This window comes from Fukomys damarensis, unplaced genomic scaffold (assembly GCF_012274545.1).
Source record: "Fukomys damarensis isolate Sample0158 unplaced genomic scaffold, DMR_v1.0_HiC HiC_scaffold_18, whole genome shotgun sequence".
NCBI lineage: Eukaryota > Metazoa > Chordata > Mammalia > Rodentia > Bathyergidae > Fukomys > Fukomys damarensis.
The window spans coordinates 8,431,892-8,453,780 of record NW_022900930.1 but is presented as its reverse complement, the minus strand read 5'-3'; the positions used below and the strand labels follow the sequence as shown (position 1 = coordinate 8,453,780).

Here is a 21,889-nt window from a genome sequence, read left to right as displayed (position 1 = left end):
TTTTTTTTTTTTTTTTTTTTTTTTTTTTGGTGATTTCAAGATTTTCTATTTGCCTCTTACTGGTTATATTTTTGACAGATTATGATATATCTTGGTGTGGAACTTTGAGTTCATCTTAGTTGGGGTCCTCTGAACTTCTTGGCCTATTTTTTGTCATTGATTTGGGAGGAAATCAATAATGTTTCTGCAGACACGGTACCTGCATCCTGCTGCTTTACTTCTTTCTCTCTTTTTCTTTTTCGGAATCCCATATATTGTGCAATAAATCCCATACTTTCATTTTAGTTTTTGTTTCCCTGATTCATTAATATGAAATGATCTGTCAAAGCTGCCAAATATGCTACAAGTTCTCTAAACAAGCAACGATCTCTCCCTTGTTCTTTCTCTCCCATAGCCTGGATGTGCCAGGTCCCCATTAGTATTCTAAATAAGCCAAGACATAAATAAATTCCTTGGCCAAGCCCTGTGAAGAACCACAATGTTTTTTTCCACTTTTTTTCCCCACTCTTCTGTTTCATTCCTGAAGCACAAGGTTCATGTTGGTTATTTTCTGCTGATTGTGTCAAGCTGTGATGACTTTGGGATTTGGAGTGAGAAGTTGACAGTGGGTTAAATATAGTGGTTTATGGTTTTGTTCTTGGTTTTGGTGTACTGTGATTTCCTCACTCGTTTCTGAATTTCTCATAAAGATTTTTTTTATTGTGTACTGTTAAGTTATAGTCTCTGAGTAGGAATAGGATTTGGAGTTACCTTGGTAATTTAAATCCCCCAGGAGATAATTTTTGAAACAATGAATAATTCTCCCCTTCAGGTGGGATGGCCTTGCTCTAGAAACCTTGGGGCTCCATTGTGACTCAGTTTGATGCTGTGAGAGATTCTACACTTTACTGTGATCTGTTATGAAGACTTCTGGCAACATTGGTTATTCTGAGTCATGAGACCCCAGGGCAGGGCCAACTGCTTTAGAGCCAGAACATGTTATAAAGGCCTCCCTTGTTCTGGATACAACTCAAAACTGCAAATTTTTCACATCACCCAATAAATGAGTTGAGCAATATTTCTTATTATGGCATATGCCCTCTTCAAAATATAGCAACGGTTTTTCCAAATATAGTATGTGCTTTGTTTTTGTAGTAGAATGAGGTATGGGATGATACTCTCTTGGAGGTAATATAATCCAAAAATCTAGATCAGCATCATGTTCTGCTCAATGTCATGGTTATAAAGTCCCCTATGACTCTCGTAACTGACAAGGGAATATTAGCAAATTCTCTAACAAGACCTTGCATACGTTTTGTAATTTGCGATAGGCTAATTGAAACAACTTCTGATCCTTCTTCTTAGTGATCACTGAAAGAAGGCATATGCTGTATCTATATCTGTATCTGAATTTTAGAGGGTTTTTTTTTTTTTTGTCTGTTCTCATAAAAACTCAACTTTCGCACATTGGCTGTGATTGAGAAGTCTGTAGAGTTGAATGTCATCTTCCACAATCTCTCTGCTTTTCACAAGGGCTGACTTTGAATTAAATGGGGACATGATGAGGATTTCCACTTCTGGTTTCTTTAAGTCTTTTAGGGAGACACTAATTCAGCCGTTTGACCTAGGGTGTAGTATTGCTCATCATTTACTATCTTGTTGGAGCTGGGGAGAGTCTCAGCATCCTACATTTGTCCTTTTCAGTCTTATCATAATGATGCTTATCCCGAAGATTCAGAAACAAATAGTTCTCAGTAGATCCATGCTAATTATGCTTTAAGTAGCTCAGCAACAAAACAAAACCAAACAAAACACAAAAACACAGGATGCAATTGTAGACCTGCTGCTGTTGTTATGGTAAAGAGAAAACTCAGCCATTCCATTATCTTGCCATATGCCCACCCTGTAACAGAAGGGCCACGAGGGCATTTTGTGTCTCGTTATTGAACAGCCCTTAAAAATCTGATTATTCTCCTTCCCCTGCTATATGGTTACTTTAGGAAATAAGTTCTATTAGGGAAGCACTAGAGGAATTATGATTGCACATTTGTGCATAACAGAGGCTTTCCTCAAAGAAACGTAAACTTCGTTCTAATAAGTAGACTCTTCTTGAAGAACTAGCTCAGGTATAGTAACAGGTCAAAGCATTGTAATTTACAGTTCTAAGGCTAAGAATAGGTTTTTCACCTATTCTCAGTGATTTTGGTTTCATAAATGAAACAGTAGTTTCCTTGCTTGTCCATGTTTCCTACCCCTAGGAAACCCATGATCTTTGCAAGAGATCGCTATAAGCCCCACTGACCTCCATTATGTGATAATGTCTATTTTGTCTAAGTAGTTAAGTACTGCTATATTGTCTTTGAAATTCTAGAGTCTTTCATGTCTGTTCCCATTAGGGTTTCCAGTTCCATAGCAGCGCCTCTGAACAGGGAAGATGCTACACTCAGCTACACATTCTTTTTTACTTTAGTGAAAGGAGTATTGGGAATACAATTAACTGGCACATTTTCTTAGTATTGAAGATTTTGAAATAATAAATCCATTCTAATAAGTCTCCATCTGAAAAGTATTTGACTCCTTTTCTAACATGCTATAGCAATTCTGAAATTTCTGCCTTGTGTTCAGTAGGGCTTGATTGTTTCCAAACTTCAAGGTGCCATTCTAACATATTAGGATGGGGTACAGGCATTCTTGTTAACATGTGAAACCATGAATCAAGAATAAGGATTCCCTTATCCTTTCATCCAGCCTTATAATCCTTCCTTCATGGTCTACAACTTTTAGGCTCTAGTCCCAGACATGTTCTTCTAGTTCCTGCCAAAATAACATAGTAGCCAAGTCACAGAGCTTAATGAACAATCCCCTCATTCACTTAGCAAGAAGAGTAAGTTTTAATTGGAGCATATTGTGGCTGTGCTTCAAGTAATAAATTTTCCTTAAATAATGAAGGGAGGCAGAGAATAGCTTGAGAAGAAAATCCTCATTCCCTGAAGGACTTTGAGACCTCTTAACGATGTGTGACAAATTTTCTCAAATCTAGTATCTTAGAGCAACAGATACTTTCTCAAATGATTCCGAGGGTTGGAAACCTTAGAACAGCTTAGCTAGTTGGGTTCTAGCTCATGGGTTTCCATATTGCTGTAGTGAAGACATTGGCTGGAGCTGCATTATCTGAAACCTTACCTGAGACTGACTGGAGGTGCCAGTCCCAGATGGTTCCTTCACACAGATGGTGGCTGGAGGCCTTAGTTCTTCCCCATGAGGACATTTCCATGAAGCTGATTGGATGTCACGGAAGCATGGGAGGTATCACATAGAATCTTGATTATGTCTTACGCATGCTTATATAGATGTCATATGTAGCGGCATTTTGCTAGTATATAACAACTGTTCGGTCAATCCGTGTTGAATGAATGAATAAAATAATGAATGTTCTAGCAGATAGATGCACTTGATTACAAACAGGAAGTTTAAGAGCTCTAAAACAGCATTTATGATTGGAATTCTGTATGTCATAATGTTGGTATAGGTTGTTGAAATATATAATATTAATCTACATGTGCTACTTGACATCTAATTGAAATATGGGTCTTTCCTTTCAAATACAAAACTCTGTCCATGCCACCAGGCTTTAGCTTGTAAATTGTTACAAGGTTCTTTGTACATCCTAGTAAAAAATGTTAGATAAATAATAAAAGTGTGCAGTTTCCACCTTAGTAGTGGTCTGAGCTGCATGTGTAGTGTAAATGTATTTATAATACTTTTCCAGTGCTCTCCAGTAGTGCTCTACAGTCTCATTGCGGGATAGCATGGATATCATTTCATATTGAATTTCACTCCTGTCCAGGTATCCACTGTACATATGCCAAATGAGGGGAAAAAGAAAAGAAAAACTAAGGCAACACACCATAAAAATATCCTGACCAGTAGTTTTGTCACTTCTTCAAAACCAAGTAGAATGTTTTCTATTTAGCAAATATTTTTCTAGAAATTTGAAGATGAAAAAATGCTTAGAAGTAAATATGATTAATACGCCCACCCCTCCAAAAAGCACATTCGGAATTCTCTGAGAAGGAAAAACAGACAACTAAATTATGTTTAGAGCACTGGCCTCTGGTCTATTTAGTCACTTGTTTGTTTGTAGTACTAGAGATTGAGCCCAGGGTCTTTTTATGAGCCACATACCCAGCCCTGTTTTTGCTTATTTATTTTGTATTTTGAGACAGAATCTTGATAAGTTGTTCAGGCCAGGCTTACCATGTGTGGCTATGTAGGTTCTTAGTGCATCATAGGGTTGTACAAAAAAAATCTTATTATTTTCAGCTTCCTAGGTAACGAGTTCTCCTTAAAAGAACATTAATTTAACTTTCAATTTTATTAATAGGTATTTTTCTAAAAATTAACTTAATTGTAGGTCCCTAAGTGGTAATATAGTCTAATTTGAAGTTGTACTTTTTCCTTTATCTTCTGGAAATGAGGACCAAAAAGCAGGCAATTGGGGAAATCATTTAAAATTTAAAGAAAGCTAAAGCAGCATTCAGTACTTTCAGGTAATACGATCTTAAAGTTTAGTCAGTTTGCTAAAAGAACGAATGTCGTGTTTAAAGCCTTGAACACTTCCTATAGAAAAAAATTTTAAAAAGCAGAATCTATAATCATTTGACCTCCCCATATATGGTAGAAAAGTGCAATAGAGTGAAAAGGTGTCCATATTCACTCATGTACTCAAAAGGTTTTGCTTAAACTTCCTATATTACAGGTTAATTATGAAAGAATGTGACTTAGGAGCATCCCAAAGAAAGACCCACAGGAGGAGGTGTGGAGGGAGGGTTCCAGGAGTCCACCTCCCCTCCAGGTTACAGTCTTCCCGGCAGCTCCATGTGCGAATGGAGCCAGAAGTGCTCCGAACCCACAATTTATCCATTTTACGGAGACTTTATTAGAAAGGTGTGATTAATTAAATCATTGGCCATTGGTGATGGACTCGCACTCCAGGCCCTCGCTATTTTCTTGGGGATGGAGGAGAACTGGAAGGTTCTAACCTTGTAATTACACGGCTGGTTGTTTCTCTGGCCGGCCCCACCCCAGTCCTATCTAGCAGCTTCCAGTCACTCATTACCCACTTACTAGAATATGAAATGATGAGTTTCTTCAGAGATTCCAAAGCTTGTAGGAGCATTGTGGCTGGAAACGGCCGGAGAACAGATATATATTTTTTCATAATTTTGTTTTTATTGTGGAATTTTCATATATGAAAATAACATGTTTGATCACGTCCATCCTTCCCATTACTCTTCCTTTAATTCTCCTCCCCGCTCTCTGCTTCTTTTCTACTTGTCTAATTTTTCTCCTTTCTACTTTCATGTCGTTTTTTTCTCTAGACTCCACATATAAGGGAAAACATGTGATCCATGCCTTTCTGAGTCCATCTTATTTCACTTAACGTAAGATTTTCAGTTCTGTCCATTTTTCTGAAAACGACATGACTTCATTCTTCTTCATAGCTGAGGAATATGTTTCATGTTTTCTTTATTCATTTATCTGTTGATAGGAACCTATTGAAAAATTTCAATATAATTATTTCTTTTTTTAAAGGAACTGTCTGTTCAGTTCCTTTCTATATTAGTTAAGTGAATGCTTTGTTCTTTATGTATTAAATTTTTTTAGCTCTTTATATATTCTGGATGTTTGTCCTTTTTTGGAAGCACAGCTATGAAATATTTTCTCCAGTTCTGTAGGTTGTCTCTCACTCTTTTGATTGTTTCTTTTGATGCGTGGAATATTTTTAATTGGGTCTGAATATATTAATTTATTCTTGATATTGTTTCCTGAGGCATTGAATCCTATTCAAGAAGATGTTGCCAGTGCCCATATCTTGAAGGTTTTCCTGTTTTCTTTTAGCTGCTTTAAAATGTTAAGCTTTATATTCACATCTTTGGTCCATTTTTTTGAATTGATATGTTTTTTAATTTTTATTTTTATTAGGGCTTTTTGCAGTATGTAATGGTTATATTCATCGCGGGGATTACATTCATTACATATGCATACCACATTTTATTTTTTTTACATCCCCTTCCCCTCTTCTCCCTCCATCCCTTGATCTACTTCCCATTTGCAAAAGATTTCCTTGTGTCCACTTTTATTTTGCTTTTTAATTTATTTAATTCCAAGATCCAAATTTTGCTCTTTCTTGTGTAAGAGAAACCATTGATGAAGCTTGTGTATCTGATTATTTTCACGTAACAGTATGGTCTCAGGGTACATCCATGTTCCTATAAATGACTCAAATTTGTTATTCTTTATAGTAGAGTAGTACTCCATTGTGTATAAATACCACATTTTCTTTATGCATTCATCTCCTGAGGGACATATAATCCTCTTCCAAGATATAGCTATTAAAAATTGTGTTGCTATAAACATGAATATATATTTATCATTTGCTATAATTTGATGTCCTTAACTCTTTAGGGAAGATACCTAGAAGGGAAATAGCTGGGCTGAATAGAATTTCTGTTTTTAGTTCTTTGAGGCATCTCCATATTGACTTGATTTTGGCACAGTGTGCCAGATAAGGTTCTTCTCTCAATATTGTACATACATGTGGATATTCCGTTTTCCCAACACTATTTGTTAACAAGGCTGTCTTTTCTCAACATTTGTTTTAGTACCTTTATTTAGAATCGGATGGCTACCTAGGTGTATTTCTGGACCTGCTATTCTATTCCATTGGTCTCCAAGTTTGTTTTTCGTTTTTGTTTTTGTTTTTGCCAGTACAATGCTGCTTTGTTGCTATGATTCTATATTATATTTTAAAATCAGATATCATGGTACCTCCAGCATTGCTCTTTTTGATCGGGCTTATTTTGGCTATTTATGGTCTGTCATGATTCCATATGAATTTTGAGATGATTTCTTTGAAAAATCTAGTTCTTTGAAAAATGTCATTAGTATTTTGATGAAGTTTGTATTGAATCTGCAGATCAATTTAGTAATCTGGCCATTTTAACAACATTGAGTCTACCAATCCATAACACGAGAGGTCTTTGCACCTTCTAGTGTCTTCTTTTATTTCCTTCTTATCTGCTTTAGGATTATTTCATAGAGGTCTTTCTTTCCTTGGTTAAGTTTATTCCTGTTTCTCCCTTTGCAGTTGAACTATTGTAAATGTAATTGTTTTCTTGATTTTTTTCCCCCATCTGGGGACTCATTATTATTGTATAGAAGAGCTGCTGGGTTTTGTACATTGATTTTTGTATACTCTTTCTTTGCTGAATTTCTTTATCAGATATAATAGTCTTTTCAGGGCGTCTCTAGAGTCTTTTAAGTATGGAATTGTACCATTTGTAAAAAAGGTAATCTGACTTCCTCTTTTCTGATTTATATCTGTTTTATTTGTTCTTTTGCCTAATTACTCAAGCTAACATTTCAAGTACTATGTTAAATAAGAGATAAATTGTGCCTCCTGCCTGACTAAATTATTCAATAATTTATTCATTTAATATCTGTGTGTTTGCAGAGTTGCTGTGGCTTCTCTTGCTGTTGATTTCCAGCTTTATTCCACTATGGTCCAGTAGTATGTGATGGATTATTTCAATTCTTTTGCATTTATTTAACCAGGTTTATGGCCTAAGATACGGTCTGTTTTGGAAAAAAAGTCTGTGTGCTCCTGAGAAAAATGTGTATTCTGTTGTTTGATTAAACACTGTCCAGATATCTAAGTCCTTTTCTTTAATGGTATGGTTTAACTCTGCTGTTTCTTTGTTGATGTTTTTGCCTGATTGCCCTAACTGTGACAGTGGTGTTGAATTCCTACACTGTGTTTGTATTGGTGACTATCCTTTTAAGTTCAGTAGTTGTCATTTTATGAAATTGGGTATGCTGACATTTGGTGCATAGATACTTAGAATTATTATCCCTTTCTGTGGAATTGTTCCTGGCACAAGGATGTAACATCTTTGTCTCTTTTGACCAGTTTTGCCTTGAAGTCTGCTATGTCTGAAGATGAAATAGTTCCTCCTGCTGATTTCGGGCTCCGGTTACACAGAGCATCATTTTCATACTTTCAGTCTGTGTACTTTTATTTTGGATGAAGTGTCTCCTACAGGCATTATATACTTGTATTTCTAAATATAATCTGTCAATTTATGTCTTTATGATTATGGGATTAAGACCAGCCACATTGAGAATTATTATTGCATGGTGTTTAGCAAATCCTGTCATTACATTATTTTCCCTGTTTTCATTCTTTTTTTTCTTTTGTTTAAGGAATCTCTGTACTTTCCTTAGGGCTTTTTGGTGCTGTTGACATACCCATCTCTGACTAATATTCCTTTAGATATTTTCTGCAATGCTGTTGTTCGTGTCCTCTTTGAGGATTTTTTTGTTATAGAAAGTTTTTATTGCTTTATCAATTTCTATGGATAATTTTGCAGGTTATAAAAATGTGGATTGACAATTATCTTGTTTTCAGGCTTGAAAAACTTTACTCCAAGATTTCCTAGCTACAGAAGGATTTGCCTTTATAGATTACTTGTTTTTCTCTAACAGCTTTTAGTATTTTCTCATGTTACATTTCTGGAATTTTAGTCCTTTTCTAGTCGTGGCTTTTTGGGGTTTCATATGCTTCTTGTACTTAAATATTGATTTCTTTCCCAAGATTTGGAAAATTTTCTGCTAAGAATTGAGTGAATAAACTCTCTATACCCTTTGAATTTTGTCTTCTTATTTTTCCTTCAATCTTATAATTCTAAGTTTTTCTTTTGAATCATCTACCAGCTGTTGGATTCAGCTTATATGATGTCTTCTGATTTTCAGGATATCATTGAGTTTTTTACCTACCACATGCACCTCATCTTCTGTATCTATATCTGTATATCGTGAAAAATATGCCAGGACATCTCTACTAAACAGCACTTCTAGTTGAGAAACAAAATCATCTTTGGTTTAACTCCAAATCCCTGAGAAACAGCTGGGTCAGAAACACCTCTCTGGGCTTTATAGTGAAACCAGGTTCGATTTAGTGCACAAACAGTGCCTCACGGTTCAACACATCAAAAAGCTTGTTACTTGTACTTTCATTTACTGGTTTTTATGCTTCTGTTTTATATTATTATTTTTTAAATATACAAGAATGGAGAATTTATTTGTACAAAGTGAATAACTCATACAAGATCCTCCCACATTTAAAGACTCAATCCAAAAATGGACAAATGAAAGGAATAGACATTTCTCAGATGAAGACATACACACAGCAAATAAATATATGAAAAAATGTTCAGCATCACTGCTCATTCAAGAAATGCAAATTAAAGCAAGAGTGAGGTTCCATCTGACCCCCACAAAGAATGGCTGTCATCAAGAAGTCAACCAGTAGCAAGTGCTGGTGAGGCCATGGGGGAAAAGGAACTTTTCACTGTTGGTGGGATTGTAGACTGGTGCAACCACTGTGGAAAGCAATGTGGAGATACCTCAAAAAGAATAAACCTAAAATCCAAGGTGTAGGGAAAATGGGATGGGTAGGGAAAAAGAAATAAGGGAAAAGAAAAAAATATGAGGAAAATGAAAAAATGTAAATAAAGTTTTTGTAAATAGGGAAGGGAGGAGGGGTTGAAGGGAGGGCAGTGGTATGAGGGAAAAATGAGAACCAAGACCTGTCATGTAAGGGTACGAAAGCCGAATGATGAGTGTAACTGTACTGTATACCTAAAAAAATGTACCAATAAACTCAATAAGAAAAAAAATGTTTTAATAAAATCCAAGTGGATTAAAAATCTAAATATTAAAACAGAAACTCTAAACTTGCTGGAAGATAAGCTAGGCAGAACTCTTGAAGACATTAGCATAGGAAAAGACTTTATGAACAAATCCTCAGTAGCACAGGAACTAGCACAAAAATCAACTGGGATCTCATCTTATTAAAAAGCTTCTGCACTGTCAAAGAAACGACCAGCAGAGCTAAAAGACAACCTACAATGTGTGAAAAAATGTTTACCAGCTGCTTCTCAGACAAAGCACTATTATCTAGGATATATAAAGAACTCAAAACAATCAGCTCCCCCAAATATAAAGACCCGATTCAAAAATGGGCATCTGAAATGAACAGACATTTCTCAGACAAAGAATAAAAGCAGCAAGTAAATATGTGAAAAAATGTTCCACATGACTGGTCATTCGAGAGATGCAGATGAAAACAACACTGAGATTCCACCTCACCCCAGAAAGAATGGCTGCTATCAAGAAATCAACCAATAACAAATGTTGGTGGGGTTGTGGGGAGACAGGAACCCCTCTCCATTGTTGGTGCAGCTACTGTGGAAATCAATATGTAGATACCTCAAAGAACTAGGATTAGAGGTTCCACTTGACCCAGCTATTCTTCTGCTGGGTATCTTTCTAAAAGAATTAAAAGAATCATATCACAGCAATATATGTGCACCCATGTTTATAGAAGCACAGTTTGCAATAGCGAAAGAAGATACGGTTTTTCTATAAAATAGAGTACTATGTAGCCATAAAGAATTAGAAACTAGAGTCATTCATAGGGAAATGGATGCATATTGAGGCCATACTCTTAAGTGAAGTAAATAAGACATACATATGTAAATACCATACAGTTTCTCTGGTGTGAAAAACTAAAAGTGTAAATAGGATCCAAATTGTATAACTGATAATGTGAACTAGGAAGAAAAGGGCTAAAGGTGTAGGGGAAATACGAAGGGTGGGGAAAGGAAATAGGGACAGTAAAAAAATATGAGAAAAGGAAGAAATGGAAACCAAGTCTTTGTAAATAGGGAAGGGTGGAAGGTGTGAAGGGAGGGCAGGGGGATGGAGCAAAAATGAGAATCAAGATTGTCATGTAAAGGTACGAGATCTGAATGATGGATGTAGCTGTATTGTATACCTAAAATATACCGATAAACTCAATTTAAAAAAAAACAACACTAAAACTAGGGTTTCCATTTGATCCAGCTGTTTCCATCCTAGGTGTTCTCCCAAAATAATTAAAAGTATCATATCACAGTGATTTGTGTGCACCCATGTTTATAGCTCCACAATTCATAGTAGCTAAGCCATCCCTCCTAATAAGAGACAGACATGGGTGTGTTAGTCAGCTTTCCACTACCATATGAAATGCTTGAGACAACTTACAAACAGAGAAGCTTATTTGACTAACAGTCTGAATGTTCAATCTGGGACTGGCATCTTACTTATTTGCCCCCTGGTATTGGTTGCACATCATGGTAGGAACATATGGTGCAGCGTACTGCTCATTTCATGAGCTAGGATGCAGAGAGAACTGAGACCTGCACCTACAATCCTCTTCAAGGGCATGTGCCCGGTGACCTCAGGACCTTGTACTCGCCCTCACCTCTTGGAGATCTACAAAGCCTCCCAATAGCTTTGGTACCAAGCCTTTCCCTGTGGGTCTTTGGGGGACACTTATCTGAGCAGTAGAACCCCCCAGCACCCTCGCTTACTCATGATAGATGTAAAAACTTACCTTGTACTTAGTGAGTGCTGATGAGTACTCATGTTCTGCAAAGCCATTGGAATTGTGTGCTCGTGATCGGTTAACATTATCTAGAATCGGAACAGACATCAGGCTCAACCATACCAGGTCCTATTCTCACTGTCATGCTCCATGCACCTTTAGACTTCCTTTACAAAGTACAAGTTCAAAGGTAAAATTACGAAGAATGTCAGTAAGGCTACAGCAAAGCCGTCAATCAAGGATAGGCTCCTCTGAGCTGGGGCCCTATGAGAATGCGGAGGTTGCTCCCCCACCCCCTCCCCACCCCCCAGCCCCCGTTTCTGATCACAGCTTTACACAGTGAGCTGACAAGGTTATCTGCTGAACCATCTTTAATGAAATGTCAAATAAAACTTTTCCTAAACCTAACGCATCATGTTCCTGAAAGCTACCACGTTGCTAAAGAATATCTTTTAGCAAATGAAAATTTTTTTCAACTTTTTTAAAGTAATCATTCTGATTTAAATTCAAATGGCATGAAAGTAATATACTGGTTAATTTTGTTTGTTTGTAGACATTTGTCTCCAGGAGTTTTACCAAACTTTTGGACAACAGCCGAACGAGAGCTATGCTTAGGCTGACTCCCAGTTCAGAACACTGTGGACCCATGCCCAACTTTTCAAGTCAAGGACTAGAGACTATTTGGCTCCTTAGAGCTATTAGAATTGAGAATAAAAAATCCCAGTGACCTCAGCACTGAGGAGAGAAATCTGAAAATCCGTTGATTTGTAGCACTTCATCTCCCACTACTTTGAGCTCTCCCAAGGGAAATCCACTGGATTTTAGGGCAGAAGAAAATTCATTGCATGTAGAAGTTGATGTTTTTAAACCACTGGTTAAATATAAATGAGATAAAGCTTAGAAGTTAGGGCAAAGCAAAGATTAAGCGATCTAGATGTACTAGTCAAACTGGCTGAATAGCTATGTGGAGAATAGTAGATAATTATAAACTGTGTGATCTGCAAATACCTTCAAATTCATGCCAGTCCTATGAGAAGCATATCATCCTGCATCATTAGTGTTTGTCATCTGATGAATACGTTTTGAGTTCTTTATCCATTTTCTTTCTTTCATTTGGCCTAAAACTATTAGGATAAGGACTGAAATATTCCCAGTATCTCTGGTTGACAAAAGAGATCTCTCCCTGCTTTATATGACTGGTGAGACCAAAATTCAGACAGATAAGGATGCTTTTATACAGAAGACACACACTGGGGCAAGTGCAGAGCCAAGAGGAAATCATGAGTTTTCTACCTTTCAAAGCCATGTTCTCCATTCAAACACATTTTGGTGTGTCCTTGAGGTGATTTTTCTCTGCGGTCTTAAATGGATTTTTACAAGGTCTATGGTGTTCTGTATGCTGTTACATATGTTTTTGTACTGCTGATGTTCAGTTTTGCATGTGTTTTATTCCCCTAGCAGTCTTAAAAGTACGACAAGAATTATTTAAAGGAGAAAAGAGATTATTATTTCAGTTGAAGTGTCCTGATAGAATGGGGGAAACTTGGAAAGTGTAAAGAGTTGTATATTCCTATTAAGTGTGACTCAAAAGCCACCCTCGGTTTTATACCATCTCTCTATATAATTCTCTTTCTCCCTCGCATTTTTTTCAGACCTGCACAGCAGCTAATTCTCATAAAGGAAACGCCACACATGAAATTTAAGCTCCAACACTTTGGCTAAAATTCCTGTAGGACAAAATCTTCCTCGCTCCATGGCCATATGAAACTGACTTACGGAATAGGGTCAACCTTGTCCCTCCACTCCTCACCTTTGGATAGAGTCCAACCATTAACTAAGAAATGAACAAAAAATGGTATGCAATCAGACGTAGACTCTGAGAAATACTCTTTGGTGGACTTTAGAAGTAATGCTTCATGGAGGGGAAACTTTATGGCAAAGATGGAACCTTTAATTATATACAGCTAGCTTTGCAGTATATCTAATTCTAGTAAATTTCAAGGCATGTAAGATGTATACCTCTATTTGTAAAATGTTACGAAGAAATCCTATGAAGGACAAGGTTATGTTTGTAATTTATTTTTTATAAGAACATCCAGTTTCTCCCCCAAATCCTTTTTTAGCGAGTACTGGAAGAAATAGATAAAGGCTTATGGAAAAATGTCTGTGTAGGCCTTTCCTGTTTGAGTCATCAACCCCTGAAATGTTTAAGTCTAAAGAGCCATGGGTTTTACATCCTTTTCCTTGAAGCCAGATCATACGCAAGAATAAAGGAGAGGCCTGCCAGCCCTCTCTACCAAGGTAGATCTGTTCTTCCTTCTGTCAGACTTACCTGGGAAGCTACATACATTTTGTTTTGAAAAAAAGTTCTCATGCTAAGAAAAAGTCTGCCAACTCCTGATGTATTAGGTTCCTTTATTTTGTAGGTAGTATGTTGTCGATAAGTCTTGAAGCCTCAAGAATCCACCAGCAGTAGTATTCCTACCACACACCCTTGTGATGTGTGAAAAGTGACTCCAATTTCATGCACTACTTCTCCCTTCTTAATCTCAATTTGCTTTGTATTCTTTTGGGTGTTAAGACAGAGGCTGCCTGTCGCTTACCCAATATCAAGTATCTCTCTCTTCTTAATGATAGAACCCTGATTTTATTCCTGAATAAATATATCCAGCTAAAGGACTATGTTTTACAGTCTCCTTTGCAGGTAGGTGTGTTTATGCTACTAAAGTCTGACCAGGAAGGGTGAAAGCAGAGTCACAGTGTAGCTGAGGTAAAGAGACTGATGTAACCTAGAGACATGTGTTTCTTCCCTTCTGTCTTTCTTATTCTTTGGAGTTGGAACATGCAATCTTGCCATGGCAGCAGAATGATAAAAGGTGCTTTGGTTTTAGATAACTTCTGAGGACTTTTAAATCAGATCTATTTTTTTATTTGGGAGACAAATCTTTATGTGTGGCATCCACTTACTGTCCTTCCATACTTTATGCCTACCTGTGCATGTGCTTTACAGGAAACAATTGTAAACAAAGCTTAACTATTTTCTCTTTTCCCTTCCCTCAGAGTCCCAGAACTTTCATGACAACTCAATATTTTCTGTAGTAATTTACAATATTTCCTTTTTCATATTGCATTTGTCAAGGACACCCAGCATTTTTATTTCATTTGGATTTTTACCTTGCAGATAACTATCTAATGAATGTTCTTGGTTTTAAAGTAATAAGCTCTAGAGTAACCCATGTACTTCACTTTGAAATTGGTAAAGACATTGAAATTCTACTAAGTGTGCAAGGTGATTGCTAAGAGAGACAATATTTTTAAGTGCTGTCTAAATTTTGACAATAATCATACTTGTGCTTTCAAAACTTCAAATATGCACAGAGGCTCATAAAGCCATCAACTCTGTCATTTGTTAAGTAGAAGACATGGTGAGGACACTTCTGACTCTAGAATCACTGGGACATAGAATGTGCTGAGTTACTTTGGAGATCACGTGGTATAACTTCTTCATTTCCCTTTTTACATTAGTGGCTAGAACAAAAATAGAACATCGGTTCTCTGGTGAGTTTATTATTCTTTCCTGCATCATAGAGCTTTTACTTATAAGAAAATTATGTTAGGCATGCAGCAATAGGAGATAAAGTCAAGGAAAAAACAAAACTCTAGATTAGTCTCTAGATCCCTGTCTTCTGAACTTTAGGGATCGTCTCGTATCGATGACCTCTGTTTCTTCTCTTCATTCTGGATGCATATTTATTCACTATAAGAAGGAAATAAAGAGCTCAGCTATTTGCAGTAGTCCTTTCTGAGTCTAATTTCTCAGTTACTCTATTGTCTCAAAGGAAGTAGCTCACTCTTGTGAAGAAATGATTTCCAAGAAACTTCCAAGAACCTTTTGAAGATCATATTTTCTAGTTATTTCTTGATCTCAAAATAAGTACCTCAGAGAAGGCAAGATTAGTTTACAAATGTGCTTGTAGAACAAGTTAGAGATATGGAGGTAGAGGTAAATAGCAACATTAAAATGTATATTTTCTCTTTCATAATTTCAGTTCCTTCAGAACAAAAACTGATAAAATTTTCTCTGTATCCCTCTAGTACAGCACAGTGCCTGGCTCCTACTTGACGAAGACATCATGAAAATTGTAACTTTAATCTCTTTGGTGGATTTTGACACTCAGTTTATCAGTTTCATACTGGAGATAAGTTTTAATGTTGTATATGAAATTTATTTTAGGAGATTCCCCAGAATGCAGTTGTTTCATCCAAATCATCCTTATATATTCTGTATATGAAAAGAGGCAGACTCTGCCCTTCAGTATTTTTACAGGCCACTAAAAAATGCAGTATTTTCTCTGTGCATAAAACTGAGTGATTCTAAGGAAAATCTCCATAGTAAGCAGTCTTGTGAAAGGAAGGGTAAGGGAACCGACAGACACAGAACAGAAAGCTTTTATGGGACCCACATCAAGAAATGAAATGGTATAGACAAAAGGGCTCCGTTTAAGGAGGGGCCTTAACTGCACAAGAAGGTTGGACTGCTTTTGCTCAGTAATAGGGAGCCAAAAGAGATTTTTAGTTCTGGAGCAGAAGAATAACTAGCTAGAGTGTACAGGATGGGTATGCAGCAGGACGTGACTGTAAGAATATCAGTTCATTGATCGTTTCTGTCATGAGGACCTGCAGGGAATTCAGAATTCACAAAACGACTCTGTTTATTCGGAAAATGTTTATTAAGAACTTTCCTTAGGTCAGACTCCGTGTTACGAATTGAGAGGGCATTTGTGCATCCGCCTCTGCAATACACATATCAGTGAATTGTGTGTGCGTGTGAATGTGTGGGTGGTGTAAAGAGAGAGGGAGGGGGAGGAAGGGAGGGAAATGGGCTGCAGAAATGAGTAAGAATGAGTGATAGAAGAAAGTATAATAGTTAATTTAAGAACCGGAGGAGGAAATTTGGAAACAATTTACCATAAAAGATGCAATAATATGTATGCTTACAGCACTAGAAATCAGAGACACGGGTATTAAAATCATAATGAGGTTCAACTAATTGCCAAAACTTGTAATAGGCTAACAATAGCATATTAGTAAGAATGCGAATCATTGCCCACCTGAGTTTGTTAGTTTACTCTCAAGAACAATCTACCTGACAATATCTACCAAAGTTGACAGTATACAGGCTTTAGCCAAAGTAAACATCGTCTATATATCTGTCGATAGAGGAGAAAAAGAAATAATATATTAATAATAAAAATGAGTGGATTGGAGCTGTATTTATTTGATGTGGGTGAACGATTCAAACATAACTTTGAGAGGAAAGGCAAATTACAGAAACTACACACTTTACATAGAGTGTATTTTATTCAGCCACTTGAGTCAATACTATGTGCTACTTTTACTAAAAATTGCTTGGGAATATAAAAACAGTGATTCCAGTTAGAGATTACCTTCAGGGAACTGGGGAGATGAGATTAAGTGTAGAACAGAGTAACTTCAAATTTATGGGTCATTCTTTATTTCCTACGTTTGAGAATGATCATGAGAATTCATTTTATTATTCCTCATTTCTTCTTATATATCCTAAATAATTTTTGAACAATGTTTAAAAACATTCTTCCTCATATAATACACATGCTATGGATATATTAAAATATCCCTAATGCTTTTCAAGAAGTTTCTGCCCTGTGTGACAAATCTCCCTATTATTTTTTTTTTAAAAATTGGCTTTTTACTGAACATTCTAAAATTTCCAGGGAATTGACACAGCTATGAAGAGCTGCCATCCTAGAATACAATGATCCTTTCTAATGTAAGACTCTGTTGGCAAAGGGTCTTAGCAATCGTTTAGTTTTTCCACATATGTATAATCAGGAATAACTAGGTAAAACATTGATTTTGACTTTTGTGATTCTAGCTGTTGTTCTGCCTGTGAACTGGAAAAGACGTCACTAAATCACTAAATATATGTACGGACTTAAGTCTCCGTTTCCGGTTTCCTGACCCCGTGATGATCATGGATGGTCTGAGGCTGCCTTGGCGTCCCCCAGGGGCTCTAGAGACGGGGCTCCCACCATCGAAGAACGTTCCTTCCACGCTCTGCTCCAACACAAAATCAACACGAAACTGAGCCCTGCGTTGTATGTTGGGTGGCTCCTGACTGCCTGCCTCAGGCTTCCCCTGTGTCCCTTTCTGTCCAACGTGGTCCCAGTGTCTTCTGAGTGAGGTTTCCCTCTATAAACAGATTTCTCATTAGTTTGTACAACAGCCTGGTGGAATAACTGTATTCTCAGCCGAAATTCCCAATGCTGAGTGAGTCATGCTGAAGATCCTGCTAAAGCCAGTCTGAGCTGCTTTCTCATGTTTACGGCCACAGAAAACTCAAGAGCTTAACTTGGGAGTCTGACCCGCAGTTAGCTGCATTGACTGGGCCTTTGGGTCCTTGATCAGTGGAAGGTTTATGGGAATGCTCTCTTCTTTTAATTTTAAAACATTCAAATCCATCCAAGAATTATGACTAAAACCAGGAGCCCGAGGTTATAATATAATCAGAATTTCTGTGTTTTTCTGTGAGGGAGGGAAAGCAGGCACATTAGAGCCACTCAATAAGCACTAAATAAATCATGTTCCCCGAGTCCGGCTCAGAGGGACCCAGCACTTCCTCTGCTAGGCCCAGCTGATTGATCTCTATAAAATTCTTAGCAAGCACTTACGCCTCAGCAGGAGCTCTGCTGGGATGAAATCATGGAGTGCCTGAGGACAGCATCTCTCTCCCCATCCCCATAGCAACTGTCCATCTCCTAGGAACAGAAGGGAGGCCTTAGGTTTGAAATTTCTCTAGCAGTGCCCTCTGGGGTGGAAATACCTTATTAAATTTCAAAGCTTCTAATACTAAGACTCAAGGGAGATGGTTTTCTGGTCTGCTATCCTGGGGTAGAGAACTAAGCCATATTCTCCCTAGTAGGAAACCTTGGCTGATTGGTAGAAATTCTGAATTAGCATGTTTTGCTTAAAATAATGTAATTTTCCACTTAAGTCCTGCTCAGGAATGGGGTAGTCTTTTTAGAAATTAAAGCATTCTCTGACATGGTAATAATTCAAATAGAGATAAAAGTCTATGAGTCAAAGGGAACATAGCAAGGCAGGTGACTGAATTGTGCGAGGTTCCTAGCAACACTTAAGTTTATGTCTAGATTTCCCCACAAAGTTTGAGTTGCATCTAGTAGGATTCATGACTTCCTTGCATGAAGCCCAATCTCTAGAAGGCATATGCTGGATAAATGGAAACTTCAGAGACTGAATGATTCGATCTAGGGTAGGCGGGAAAGCAGGGGATATGAAAAAAGGGTCAGGTGGACTCTGGCTTTGTCTTTGCTACAGGTCTGAGTAATCTCCAACTAGTTATTGCAACACAGAAGTTTTCCTTGGAGTGTGTAAAGTGAGGGGACTATGCTAGAGATTTTCAAACACCTCCTTCTGGGGATTCAGAGATGGGTAAAGAGAGGAAAGAGAAACAGAATTAAGATCTGTGAGGTACATATGCCAACTTTCCACAAGAAATGTGAGCATTGTGTGCTACCTACGTGTACTAATAAATAATAAAAAAGGAAAAAAAAAACAAAAGAATCTCAAACTAACTTAGCTCCTTGACAAGACTGAGGAGAGGCATGTTACACGGGGCAATTTAGCATGACGAGTTTGTGAAGTCAGACCTCAGCTACAGAGGGTACAGAAGGTAAAGATAAATGATGGTTGAACTGATGTGTTTCTCCTCAGAAAAGAATGTGATGACAACTCTAAAATGCTAGCTTTTTAAAATTTGGAATTTTTTCCAAACAACAACAGAAAAAGATTAAAAGTAGGCTATGAGTCAAGTCTGTCTCTCTGTATTTTCTCTTTATTTCTGGAGAGGGCTGAGGTACAGATACACCAGCAGCTCAGTTGGTGAAATTCTTCTATCTTTAATACATAAAACAGACCAGGATGACTGAGCCGGGGCAGGAGGGATACCCTTCCGGGTCATACCCCCGTGACCTCCTCTTCTGACCAGGCCCACCTTTTACCAGCCACCCCACTGCTGAGCTCACCACGGATGCGTGCTCCACTGAGTACTGCACCCCTATCATCCAATTACCTTTGAACAGCTGAGACTTGAAGGGACATTTCAGATCCAAAATGTGTAATTTCTAAGAGCAAATTAGAATTTGGGATTCTAAGAGCAGATGTTCCTCTTGTTAATTGTGATAGTATCTTATGTCTTCACAGTCCCTGATAATAAAAGAATAAAAAATGATGGTACTAGGTAAGTAGGGTCAGGATTCCTGGTATGAGATGCAGGTGGGCAAACTCCTCAGAAGGAAGATAAAAGTATATTTCATCCTTTCCTCAAATGAGCAAAAGACTGCCCGGATTAGTGGTTTCTGGTTCTACCCAGGGCATGTTCATCAGCTTCAGTAACCTCTTGAAAAGGGGGCTCTATTAAAAGAATAAAACATTCTTGCCAGTGCCCCAGTGTTCGGCCGTTCACTTCATTCCCAGAAGCCCTTTAAGTTCTCTGGTCACATAGGATAAATCTGAAATTGACTTCATTTCACATCATAAAAACCTGTGAAAAGAAACCAAAAGAGAATGTATAAAGCATATCTGATGAATGCAAGTTTTACGTTTCCAGTACCTCCGATACTTTTTGTCTTTATTGAACTTAACAGATATCTGATATCTGGAATGGGAAATTCAGCCAGTTCAGTGCTGCCATATATATTTTATAATTCGGAAGGGTATGTAATATATGGGTTTTGTGCTCTTTTAGAGATCCTACTTTTGAGCTGAATGGAGCCCTCAATTAGTATAGATTTAAGTTAACAGATTGAATTAAAGAGGGAGAACTCAATGTGAAATGCTGTTTCTTAATTCAACAAACATGAGATGTTTTTCCCTTGCAGTGATAATCTCTGGGATTTCCTGGTGCTTATATTTCACTTCACATAATTCCCAAACCCCCTGCACAAATCAATGTTACGGTCAGTATTTCTCATATGATCAGCCTTCCCTCTGTGAATAGCTTTAGAAATCTAAATTTCTACCCACATATTCATCTTTGAAGTAGTGAGGAAAGACTTATAAATCACCAAGCAACAAACACATATTGTTTTTCATTTGCAATAAGTTTATCAAAGCAAATGTGATTGGAACTTTAAAAAATTTTACCCAGAAAAAAGTATACTACTATAAATATATTTTTGAAAGACCACAGTTAGAAATCTTTTCCCCTTATCTAGCTACAAAGCCTTAATGTACATTTTCATCCCTCAAATAAGACTTTGTCCTTTTCCAACTCTTCTGCGTGTTTCCTAATTAGATATTCTGCGGATCATGGTGAAGATGTCTTTACTTGCGTGTTCTCTTCCTCTTGGGAGTCTGTCTTCATCATTAGAAAGATCCCTGAAGATCTCTCTCCAGCTAAGAGGATACAAAGAGAATGCTCCTCACATTTCTAGAGAGATTAAACAATGGTTATTCTTCAATATCAAAATAATTCTTTTATAGATAATCAGACAAAACAAAACATGAAAACATACTACCCTGAAAGCCAGTCTCAGTTTCACATTCTTAAAAAAGTTGTTTGGAGAGTCTGGGGCTTACATCAAAATAGAGCCAGTGAGCGCGTTCCGCATCCACGGGTCCTGTGGGTCTTACGGCTTGTAAGTGTCTCGTGCTTTCATGCTTTTTTAAAACTCAGTGGAAAACTAACAGTATATTTTGGAGTCGTCCTGGGATAAACTGATATTAGCACGAAGCTCTTACTGTCCGGAAGCTGCTTGGTTTGACTGTTTGAATCTATTATTGGTTCTGCATGCAGAGGGCCTCATTCAGTTCTAGGTGGGTTTCATGGAGGTTTTTGGAGAATGAGAGAAACCATATTCATTAGTGAGTTTATCTACTTCCCCTGATGAGTTTATAGATAAATGTGCTGTTAGGATGTGAGGCCAACTGGGTCACAGTGGGTCTCTGTCCTGCAGTGTCTCTGTCTCTCTCTCTCTCTCTCTCCCTCTCTCCCTCTCTCTCTCTCTCCCTCTCTCCCTCTCTCCCTCCCTCCCATGGATGCAGTGAGGAGAGCAGCTAACACTGTGCCATGGCGTCCTGCCTTAGAGCCAGCCAACCGTGCAAAGACTGAGACTGAAACATGAGCCAAAATGACCCTCCTATAAGTTGTGTGTGTCAGGTATTTTGTCCTAATGAGGCGGAAGGTGCCTAAGACAGCATCCTTCCAAAATGCATGGTAAAACAGTCACCTATAAAGGAGTATTAACAAGTGAGAAGCGCACCAGGGATTGCTCTCAGTGGTTCTGCCACCTGCCTCGCAAGCACAAGGACCGGAGTTTGATCCCCGGTACCAAAAAAAAAAAAAAAAAAAAAAAAAAA

General features: G+C 37.6%; 2 long non-coding RNA genes across 5 annotated transcripts in view; one reads left to right on the top strand and one right to left on the bottom strand.

The window, feature by feature from the left end:
* Window positions 1-21,889, top strand: part of LOC104848403 — a 105,303-nt gene that overhangs the window by 16,666 nt on the left and 66,748 nt on the right. Inside the window, exon 3 of one of the 4 annotated variants that reach the window (XR_776404.1) lies at window positions 17,385-18,281. The exons of 2 other annotated variants lie outside the window; for them this stretch is intronic. This is a non-coding gene — a long non-coding RNA (uncharacterized LOC104848403). Of the gene's footprint in view, window positions 1-13,122; window positions 13,156-17,384; window positions 18,282-21,889 lie in introns of those variants that run through there. One more of the 4 variants, XR_776405.2, reaches the window with a different exon arrangement.
* Window positions 18,282-21,889, bottom strand: part of LOC104848399 — a 114,089-nt gene continuing 110,481 nt past the window's right edge. The window contains exons 5-6 of the long non-coding RNA XR_004517850.1: window positions 20,859-20,960; window positions 18,282-20,072 (exon numbers count right to left, since the gene is read on the bottom strand). This is a non-coding gene — a long non-coding RNA (uncharacterized LOC104848399). The remainder of the gene's footprint in view (window positions 20,073-20,858; window positions 20,961-21,889) is intronic.